Source organism: Octopus sinensis, linkage group LG24, assembly GCF_006345805.1.
Source record: "Octopus sinensis linkage group LG24, ASM634580v1, whole genome shotgun sequence".
NCBI lineage: Eukaryota > Metazoa > Mollusca > Cephalopoda > Octopoda > Octopodidae > Octopus > Octopus sinensis.
The window spans coordinates 8,912,643-8,924,553 of record NC_043020.1 but is presented as its reverse complement, the minus strand read 5'-3'; the positions used below and the strand labels follow the sequence as shown (position 1 = coordinate 8,924,553).

The window sequence follows — 11,911 nt, the reverse complement described above, 5'->3', positions numbered from 1 at the left end:
TACATACATTCACACGTACATACATTTACACATGCATGCATACATACATTCACAAATACATAGATTAACACATTCACACATACATACATGCACACATACATTCAGACATACATACATGCATCACAAACATATATGCACACATACATTCATTCACACATACATATATGCACACATATATACATACATACATGCGTACATACACATATAAACATACATGCATGCATGGTGGTTGTCTACTCCTTACGCAGAGTCTGACCACCTCCTGTACTGACACCTTAGAACCATCATGGCAGACAATGTTTTGAAAAGACACCCACAATAGATTGCATATTTGATTGGACCACCAAGAGCTGCAGATTAGTTCTGATCCTTGTGGATCTTAAAATGTCTTTTGAGGCCCCCATTAGATTTGCAAAATCCATCCATCCATCCATCTTATGAACTCTTGTCTTTAACCTTTCTGGGACCCAGAGTTTCATACTGACAGGAATAACAGGACAGTTTGTTAATTAAATTCTGGTTTCCATCAGCCTGAAATCTTGGGTTCAAGAAGAATAACAAAGTTTCTATGACAATGAAATGTTTATTCACCTTCCTGGTGTTGAGTTCTCATTCTTCTGGTTCATTACTAATGTGTGTATGTTTGTGTGTATGTGTGTGCATGCACGCATACAGGGGTTGGACAAAATAATTAGAAACACCTAACATCATAGCATCATAATTTTGAAATATCTGTAAAACCATCAAAAGCTTCTTTATTTTTATGTTTTTTTGATTTATTATTAGTGTCGCTTAATATGTTTTGCTAAAATTGCTGTTTCTTTTCAGATATCATCAGAAAAAGGTAATTAAAATTCATTAAAATGACAGATCTATTGGACTTTCAAAGAGGTCAAATTGTTGGTGTTCATATGGCAGGCGCTAGCATAGCAAAAACAGCCGAAACATTTGGTATATCAAGAAGTACCATTTCGAAAGTAATGACAGCCTTTGAGAAAGAGTTAAAAACCTCCAGTCAAAACAAATCTCCGGAAGAAAACCAAAATTTTCAGATAGGGACATTCGGACTTTTACATGAATTGTTAGAAAGGATCACAAAAGTACAGTTCCCAAAATTACTGCAGAGCTTAATGACCACCTTGAGTACCCAGTTTCCCCAAAAACTGTTCACCGGGAGCTGTACAAAGCTGGATTTCACAAGAGGGCTGCAATCAGAAAACCACTACTTTCAAAAACAAACATTGCAAAGCATTTAGAGTGGAGCAAAAACCTAAAGAATTGGTCCCTTGAGAAGTGGAAGACTGTTATTTTCTCGAATGAGTCATCTTTTATCTTATTTCTGACCATCGGCAGAGTATACGTGTGGAGACAGCCAAAAGAAGCATTTGATCCAGACTGCCTTTTTCCAACTGTTAAACATGGAGGAGGATCTGTGATGATCTGGGGGTGGGGCTATATCTTGGAAATCCACTGGCCCAATGGTTTCCCTTCATGGCAGAATTAATAGTCAAAACTGTTTAAGCTTTTTATGTGATCAAATTCATTCTATGGTTGTGGAACTGCTTCCAGAGGGAAACGCAATCTTTCAGGATGATAATGCACCAATTCACACAGCTAAAGTTGTTACTGAATGGCAAGAGGAACATTCTAGTGAAGTTGAACATCTTATCTGGCCACCACAGTCCCCAGATCTCAATATTATTGAACATTTATGGTGCATTTTAGAAAAACAAACAAGGAGTCGATATCCTCCACCATCATCACTACAAGAACTGGAGACTGTTTTAGCTGAAGAATGGACAAAAATTCCTTTGGAAACAATTCAAACTTTGTACAAGTCCATACCTTGTAGAATTCAAGCTGAAATTACTGCCAAAGTCGGTCCTACCCTATATTAAAATAAATTTGTTTGAAATTTTAAGGTGTTTCCATTATTTTGTCCAACCCTTGTATGTGTGTATCTATGTATAAATATATACATAGATATCACACACACACAGATATATACATGTGTGTATGTATGATGGTGACACTTGTTTAACAATCATCTCAAGATGTCAACACAATAGACAAGGATACACAACATCCATGGTCTTCCATGGACATCCTTGATTTTTCAACATCCCCAGAGATCAGAAGGCACCCTCCTTCCACAATGCAGCTTGCACCCTCCTTAGCAGGGGCTTAAATTTTATCCCCTCCAAGAGAAGCAAAGTGAATTTGACATATGCACTGACACTGTTTCCTTTACTGGACCCAATTTAAGGTCTTCTTCCGCAACAGAATTTCGGCTTTACCAATCTAGGACGACTTCCCCAACCTCACAAAGCACCACTCTCGCTCTAATAGGACCCCCAAACCTAAGCCTATACCCTTTGGTTGATTTATTTAACAAATATTTATTCTAACAAATGAATACTGTTTTAATTTAGGCGTCTTCAATTTCTACAAATGACCAAGGAAATCTGACTTTGCCCCATTGAAACTTAACACCCTTCTTTCAAAGCAGCTGACAAAGGTGACAGTATTGTAATCTGGTGAATCAAGCAGTACAGGCAAGAAGCACTCCACCAACTGAATGACTCTCTACAGCAGCATTTCTCAACTGGGGTTCTGCAAAAGGTTCCTAGGGGTTCTGTGAGAAAGAGTGAGATAAGCTAATGCTAATTTCATGATCATAATATTACTATACATGCACTACATTGGTTATTGTAATATTGTAATATAGACATCATCCTTTCTAACCTATTATGTTATCAAAAAGAATATAACAACCATTGGGGATATATTTAGTGATGTCTGAAATTCATGGACACTCCATGTGTGTGTTATTTACCACATGAACTACAATGAAAAGAATATGAGAAAGATATGGTATATAATTTTTTTCTGTAGGGGTTCCTTTAAATATGTAATTTTCTTTAGGGATTACACAAAGGTAAAAAGGTTGATAAACACTGATCTACAGTAAGATACCAAACAACCTCACCAAAAACAAGTGTCCATTGCTGCTCATGGATTTATCTCTTCTGACACACTTCCACCCAATTCCACCAACCTCATCATAACCACACCCCAAACATCCACCATCTACTTTGTCTGTAAAATTCATGAACCAGACAATTCCAGCCAACCTATCATCTCTTCCTGTGGAAGCATGGAAGCACTCCATCGGTTACGACGACGAGGGTTCCGGTTGATCCGAATCAACGGAACAGCCTGCTCGTGAAATTAACATGTAAGTGGCTGAGCACTCCACAGACACGTGTACCCTTAATGTAGTTCTCGGGGATATTCAGCGTGACACAGAGAGTGACAAGGCTGGCCCTTTGAAATACAGGTACAACAGAAACAGGAAGTAAGAGTGAGAGAAAGTTGTGGTGAAAAAGTACAGCAGGGATCACCAGAGCCTCGTGGAGCTTTAGGTGTTTTCGCTCAATAAACACTCACAACACCCGGTCTGGGAATCGAAACCGCAATCCTACGACCGTGAGTCCGCTGCCTTAACCACTGGGCCATTGCGCCTCCACTCTCTTCCTGTAACTGTCCTATGGACCTTCTTTCAGCATACCTCGACAAAATATTACCACCTAATTATGCTAGCCTCTTTGTAGGTTACATAGAAGAGCAAATCTTTGTTCAACCCATCTCTGGGGATGTTGAAAAGTCAAGGATGTCCATGGAAGACCATGGATATTGTGTACCCTTGTCTATTGTGTTGACATCTTGAGATGCAGTCATTATATTGATTGAAGTGGAAATATACAAGTCGCTAAAATGTAAGACTATTGCTTTAGCGAACTCCTTTTTCCTTTTCTTTTTCTTTTTTCCTTCTCTTTGTCTTTACCTTTCTTTTCCAAATAATCGTTCTGTAACGAGGTAAATGTAAATTTACCCCATTTTAATAAACGGAAACAGCTGTAAACAGTCTCCTAATTAAATTAAACAATGACTTTAACCCTTTAGCATTTAAACTGGCCATATCCGGCCAAAAGTATTCTGCCTGTTTTATGTTCAAACTGGCCAGATCTGGTCTCTCACACCAACCCTACAATATCGTTTTAAAAATTAATAGCTACCTCATCAGAATCTCATAGCTACAAGATAATGCATTTAAACTGGCCATATCCGGCCAAAAGTATTCTGCCTGTTTTATGTTCAAACTGGCCAGATCTGGTCTCTCACACCAACCCTACAATATCATTTTAAAAATTAACATTTGCCTCATCAAATTCTCATAGTTACAAGATATTGCATTTAAACTGGCCATATCTGGCCAAAAGTATTGCCTGTTTTATGTTCAAACTGGCCAGATCTGGTCTCTCACACCAACCCTACAATATCATTTTAAAAATTAACAGCTACCTCATCAAAATCTCATAGCTACAAGATAATGTATGATTAGTTCAAAACAATGTGGATAAAAAAGGATTAATTTTGGCAGAATAATGCGAACACTAAAGGGTTAAAACACCAATGATCCACTTTTCATTGTTAATTATTGCCCCATTCCTTATCGTCTCTATATCAAACCACGGTTTTACCTTTAAATTACCTACTACCTTTGTAGTAATGAAAAATAACAAGTAGAGTAGGGCAGTCTGGACAGGCCATCATCTACTCTGTCCATTGTCCAGTCTGTTCTTGAATGACCACAGATTCTGGTGATGATCAGAGCCATCTTAAGGCATGGTTACTTTGGGCAGTTGCCCAAGGGTCTCATGGGTATAAGGGCCCAGTTCTGATCTCTGTGTGATGACGTTATTTTACTAACCTCTTCATCATTTTCAAAGTTAATTGAAACAAAAGCAGCGTATTTTAACAGAAAAATGGTAACGAAAGAATTAGAATGATCTAGATTATGTTAATTTATACTCCAAACATCAGCTTCTAATAATGACAAAATTAGTTTACTAAATTCTTCATTATTTTCAAAATTCATTGAGACAAAGGCTGCATATTTCAGCAAGCGTACAAAAGGAGGCCAGAAGAAACGCTACAAGGACTCCCTGAAAACGAACCTCAAAAAGTGTGACATTGACTTCACCAACTGGGAGGAAACGGCAAAAAAACAGACCACTCTGGAAAACCACCATCCATGAGGGAACGGCGACTTTCGAGTCGAAAAGGTCTGCAGAGCTGGAGGAGAAAAGACGACGACGGAAGGAGCGCCAACAACAACCACGTGCGACTCTCCCTTCCGGCACTAGATGTCCGCACTGTGACCAATCTTTTCAAGCAAGAATTGGTCTTATCGGTCACCTACGGACTCACCAGTAAATTTGCACGAAGACCATCATCCTCGACCTTGAGGGATTGCCATCATCATCATTTCAACAGAACTATGGTAACGAAATGGTTAAAGTGATCAGAATTAAGATCTTCCATCAAAATTCTGTTAATTTATCTTCCAAACACCAGATTAATAATGTCAAAGTTGTTTTACTGAATTCTTTATCATATTCAAATTAAAAAGAAACAAAAGCAGGGTATTTCAGCTAAAATATGCTAATAAAAGGTTCAAAGCTGGGGTTTTTTTCCCCTTGTTATGTAATAACAGGAACTTAGCTGAAGCTTGCCACAGCAACAGATTGTCTCCCTTTACATGTCTAAATGGAGAATTTTTTGTTTTGTTTTTCTTTAGCGTTTTTATGTCATATTTTTAGTTTTTCTAAAATCTGTTATAATAATGAATTGTGTGCTATTTTGATTTCTTTGCAGTTTATTGCTGTCTCATCATCACCATCATCATCACCATCGTCATCATCATTATCACCATCGTCATTACCATCATCATCATCATCATCGTCATCATCATTATCACCATCGTCATTACCATCATCATCATCATCATCGTCATCATCATCACCATCATCATTACCATCATCATAGTCGTTGTCATCAACATAAACAACAACAACATAATTTAATGTCCACTTCCCATGCTGACATGGGTTGAAAGGTTTGACAAAATTTAGTAAGCTATAGGGCTGTGCCAAGCTCCAATTGTCTGTTTTTGGCATGGATTCTAGAGCAGCATGCCCTTCCTGATGCCAACCACTTTACAGAGCGAACTCGCTGCTCTTTCCATGGCACCAGCACTAGTGAGGTCACCAAGGAAATTGCAAGACAGAAAATGGACAGAGAAAAGCACCCCCTGCCCCGACTAAGCATAGGGAGTATTTGAGAGAGGTAAGTGGTTTGATGACTGGTGTTGAGAAGCTAAAGTAACTGCAGCCCCCCAGGGGCCACCTGATACCCTTCATCATCTTTCCAACAGCCTTTTCAGTCTTCCCTCAATAAATATGATCAGTGCCACCTCGACTGGCTTCTGTGCAGGCGGCACGTAAAATGCACCAATCCGACCGTGGCCGATGCCAGCCTCGCCTGGCACCTGTGCAGGTGGCACGTAAAAAGCACCCACTACACTCACGGAGTGGTTGGCGTTAGGAAGGGCATCCAGCTGTAGAAACATTGCCAGATAAGACCGGAGCCAGATAAGACCGGAGCCAGATAAGACCTTCTGGCTTCCCAGATCCCCGGTCGAAACGTCCAACCCATGCTAGCATGGAGAACGGACGTTAAACGATGATGATGACGAATTTCCTCTAACTGACTTGCGTTTTACTTTTTTTGCCACCACCACGACCACTGCCAATAAAAAAAAAAAAATACAGGCCTTAGATGTGGTCCAAATATTTAAAAGGTTGAGAGCAACTAGGTTAAAGCAAGATAAAGGGACAAGCACAGGTGTCTTGCCATAGAGCAGGGATGGATACACGGCTGGATAACGGTGGCTATGAGTAGAAGGAAATAAGACGAAGATGGTAGTGATGGGGTGTCAGGGCATAACCTTCAAGAAGCAAAGAGATGGGTGTAAGAGAGGATAGATACAGTGGAGCAGGAGGGAAAGGAAGGGGGGTTTAGTAGAGGGTCCAAATGGAGAGAAGTCAGGAGACGGAGGCAGGACTGCCATAGCCTGTGATGCATCTAATGTGTGTCGTTTGTACACTGCTGCTGTTGTTTCTTTTCTTTGTTGGCCAAATATAGTAGACCAACATCATCATCATCATTGTTCGACCGTGGTCGAGACAATGGAATTTACCATGCTGTGGAGGCGCAATGGCCCAGTGGTTAGGGCAGCGGACTCGCGGTTTCGATTCCCAGACCGAGCGTTGTGAGTGTTTATTGAGTGAAAACACCTAAAGCTCCACGAGGCTCCGGGAGGGGATGGTGGTGATCCCTGCTGTACTCTTTCACCACAACTTTCTCTCACTCTTACTTCCTGTTTCTGTTGTACCTGTATTTCAAAGGGCCGGCCTTGTCACTCTCTGTGTCATGCTGAATATTCCCGAGAACTACGTTAAGGGTACACGTGTCTGTGGAGTGCTCAGCCACTTACATGTTAATTTCACGAGCAGGCTGTTCCGTTGATTTGGATCAACCGGAACCCTCGTCGTCGTAACCGACGGAGTGCTTCCACCATTCCACCATGCTACGCCAGACTTCACGGTCCATCATGGCATTACGGAGGTCCTGTTGCTGGATGCCTGTATCCCTGGAGATTACATCAGGGTAGGAGAGTGTGCGCCCTCTGGTATCGTGAGGAGATGGCTTCTAGAGGAGAAGAGTAGAAATTACTTCTTTTTCAGCTCTACAACAACGTCCAGCAAAATGGACTCTCTTACCTTTCACAAGAGATGACACAGGTGGTAGTTTCCCATATATTTGCATTTTGGTTGGATGGTGCTTCCACGAGAGATTTTGAGCTCTCATAAGGAGGCGAGTGTAGGTTCCATCCAACCGCCTCTCAAGCTTCTTTGATAACGTCCAGGTTTCTGAGCCATATCATAGACCAACAAAGTGTCCTTTGTATATCTTCCAGGTGTATGTTATGTTCTTGAACATGAGAATTAGTTGTATTCTGAAGTTCTCTAATGGTACAAGTAACAAAGGAAGACAATAGAATCGGTGCTATTTTAAACCTGTAGCTGCAGAGACAGGTTTTAGGATGATTTGAGTAAAACTGAAGTAATTGATGTTTATCAATGTCTGAAGAATGATGGGAGGATGTGATTGTGATGTCATTTCTGTAGGATACTGTACTTTGTAAGGGTGTGTTAATAATATTGGCATTATGATTCTCCATACACACAACAGAATATGCATATATATATACACACACACATACTTGGAAATGGATGCATCACGTTCAATTAAATAATACACACACACACATATATATATATATATATATATATATACAAAATAAGAAAATGGAGGAATAGATTTCTATCAATCATCAACTACTAGATAATACCAATTCATATAATTAATTAACTAATTATTTAGGAACACCCAGATCAAACAGAATAATACAGAATAAAACAGTACACATCAATGAGTAAGATAATACCATATATATATATATATATATATATATATATATATATATATATATATACATGCATATATGGGTACAGGACGTCACCAAAGGTGCAAATAACATGAAATACATAGGCAACAAGAAAAAAATGGGCAACAGGACAACATGTTGTCATTGAATGCTTGAAATGAGGAGTAGATAGGTAACTGACAATTGATGAAGAGTCCTTTCTCTGTGTTTACTTGTCCTGCTTTCCATTATTTTCCTGTTGTTTATGTATTTCAGTCGTTTTTCCCTCGTTTGTTTACATATTTCATGTCATTTGCACTGTTGGTGATATCTTGTACCCATATATGCATGAACATCATCATCAGTCAGCGTCCGCTTTCCATGCTAGCATGGGTTGGACGGTTCAACTGGGGTCTGGCAAGCCCGAAGGCTGCACCAGGCCCAGTCCAATCTGGCAGTGTTTCTACGGCTGGATGCCCTTCCTAATGCCAACCACTCTGTGAGTGTAGTGGGTGCTTTTTACGTGCCACCGGCACAGGTGCCAGACGGGGCTGGCAAACGGCCATGGTCGGATGGAGCTTTTTACGTGCCACTGGCACGGGGACCAGGCGAGGCTGGCAACAGCCATGATCTGATGGTGCTTTTTACATGCCACCGGCACGGAGGATCATTTATTATTTATATATATGTGTGTGTGTGTGATCAAAATAAGAAAACAAAGAAAGACTTTAACACATCTTTAATGATCAGTCACAACTGTTTCTGCACTAACTCTGTGCCAACACCTGTACAGGTGCACCATGTGCCACATGTCAGATGATGAAACGATCGCAGAGCAATGTGAAATGAAGTGCTTTGCTCAAGAACACAAAGCAATGTCTGGTCTGGGAATCGAACCCACGATCTTGCAATTGTGAGTGCAACAGCCTAACCACTAAGCCATGCACCTTCACACATACACGCAATTTTGAGTCAGATGTGTTGGGCTGGTCAGGTTTTCAAAATGGAAACTAGAAGGATGTTTAAACAGATTTTTGGGGAGAATAGACCAGAGGGAAAATGCTGCAGCATAAAGCAAGGAAGCAATTTAAGGATGTGATAAAAAGCAATCTGAAAGCTTTGGAAATGGACGGGGATAATTGGGAGGCATCGGCACTTGAGTTCTGTTTACAGAGTGAATGCTTCAGGGCAAAATGCTCCTCTTGGCTTTTGCTCATAGACATCACATCTATTCTCGACATCAAGGAGAAAGGTTGTCAAGAATAGATGTGATGTCTATGAGCAAAAGCCAAGAGGAGCATTTTGCCCTGAAGCATTCACTCTGTAAACAGAACTCGTGTGCAATGTCTGCAGAAATCCAACTGGAACTGAAGTACAATGAGTCAATGTGGATGATATCATCTCTCAAGATCTGGATTAGTCAACCACCTAAACTCTCATGAACCAGGGAGAAATCAAGCAGTCTGTGAGGTGGTTCTGCTGCCATGTCTTCTGTGGCACATTTGTAAGGAGTGTCGTTTAATTTGCAAGGTAGCTGGTGGCCTGACCATGCATAATAAAATACATCAAGTTGTGCTGGTGGTTAGTTGGGAGCTAGAATATTTGGTTTGGTTGCATGCTGCTTTACAAGCAAAAGAAAATCATGATATTTAGATTTTATTAACATTTACAGATTGATGTTACAATTGTTACTTCACAAAGAGAACTGTTCAACTGAATACCAGAAGCTATGTGTGTGAGATTGAATGCCTGCTGAGAGGTGAAAATATTATGTTCATGTTTGGCAAGAGGTGATCTTTTTAACATGAACTCTGAGCAGCATAGTCATCAGCCATGAACCCTCTGTCTTGGATTTCTCATGTATCTTGATTTACAACTATGATTCGGTATGAAACTGCATGGAATTTTCTATTAACCTTGACATCACACAAACGCACCTGGACATTGAGAGGCTGAAATATGGGCCAAGAAAACATGATGAGCACAGTCTTCACAAATTACGGAAACTTGATATGCTGTGGCCTTTGCCCTTTACTGAACTGACAGGGTTTCAAATGCTGAGTACTGCTACATGTTACTACTTAGCCTATGGCTCTTGTTCAAGGTGCTGCACAATGAAATTGAACCTGAGACTAAATAGCTGGGAAGCAAACATCTTAGGCTTCCAGTCATATCTGTATTTTGTTGAATTCCATAAAAAAATTAAAAAAAAAAAAACCTGAATTCTGTTTCTTATCGAGACTCGTTCTATTGTTCTGTTCTTTTCAGAAATTGCGCATTCAATGATGAATGAATGTAGTGTTGTTATTATTGTCGTCTGGTTCTGGGTCGACAAAAACTTTTGATCACAAGCATTCACGCAACAATTATCAAACAATTATTTTATTTTCTTTGACAATATTTCATACGACAGACTTCACTTTTTCCCATTTTGTTCTGTTTTAATGTGGCAGTATGCGAGGGGCATTGAAAAGTTCTTGGCTTTAAGAGTGTTGCGAAAGGCCTAGTTGGAGGCCCAACCTTCCGAATTTTTTTTACAGGGCTTAGAAAAAATTTAAGGACCGCTGCAATAAGTGTGTGAACCTGAGAGGGGACTATATACAAGCCTCGATAACATCATAATTAACCGACCCTCCCGTTTTTTCTTTTACCCAAAGCCAAGAACTTTTCAGCACACCCTCGAATAGTTTTTAGGGACGTTTGGTTGCTATTTCTAGCTGATCGAACGACCACGTTGTGGCTCCCACACTGGTTCGTAAACATTTCTATTTACATCTTTGCTATTTCTGTCTCTTACTCTTATCTGTTGAACTCCTTCGCTCATCACAGGCACCATCCCCAAACTGGCAACACACCATCCTTATAAACAACCACCTATTTTTACGTCTACTCTTTACATGTTGTCTCCCTTCATTCTCTCGCCAAGTGTTACAAAGAACTAATTGCTAAAATGCCATACTTTATATACAGTTTCTGTGAATAAATTGATACGAGTTGTCCAAGATACGAACTCTGAGATTCGTAGCCAGGAACGTTATCCATTGCACCACAAACTGGAATCGCAAACACACATACATGTAGACAGGTGTACGCAGATACCTACATGCATCTATCTATCTATCTATCTATCTATCTATCTATCTATCTATCTATCTATCTATCTATCTATCTATCTATATATATATATATATATATATATATATATATATATGTATATAGGTATGTCGATGCAAAGAGGAAAAAGTAGAAGAGAAATATATTTATTACCAGCTTATATAAGCTCACAGGTTTTCGACCTGTAACCATTTGTTAGGTGCCAACGCACGAAACTCTAAGACCTTGAGTCACTGTTTCTTCTGTTAAACATGTGTGTCTATACATATATGTGTATATATATATATATATATATATATATATACTACTACATATACATAGACATGCACACACATATATATATACAGATATATATGTATGTATGCATGTATATGCACGTATAGCTATACTAATGCATATATA

General features: G+C 39.6%; 1 long non-coding RNA gene across 1 annotated transcript in view; it reads right to left on the bottom strand.

Annotated features, from left to right (window-relative positions):
• Window positions 1–2,701: 2,701 nt before the first annotated feature.
• Window positions 2,702–11,911, bottom strand: part of LOC118767761 — an 11,782-nt gene continuing 2,572 nt past the window's right edge. The window contains exons 2-3 of the long non-coding RNA XR_005003672.1: window positions 3,705–3,710; window positions 2,702–2,815 (exon numbers count right to left, since the gene is read on the bottom strand). This is a non-coding gene — a long non-coding RNA (uncharacterized LOC118767761). The remainder of the gene's footprint in view (window positions 2,816–3,704; window positions 3,711–11,911) is intronic.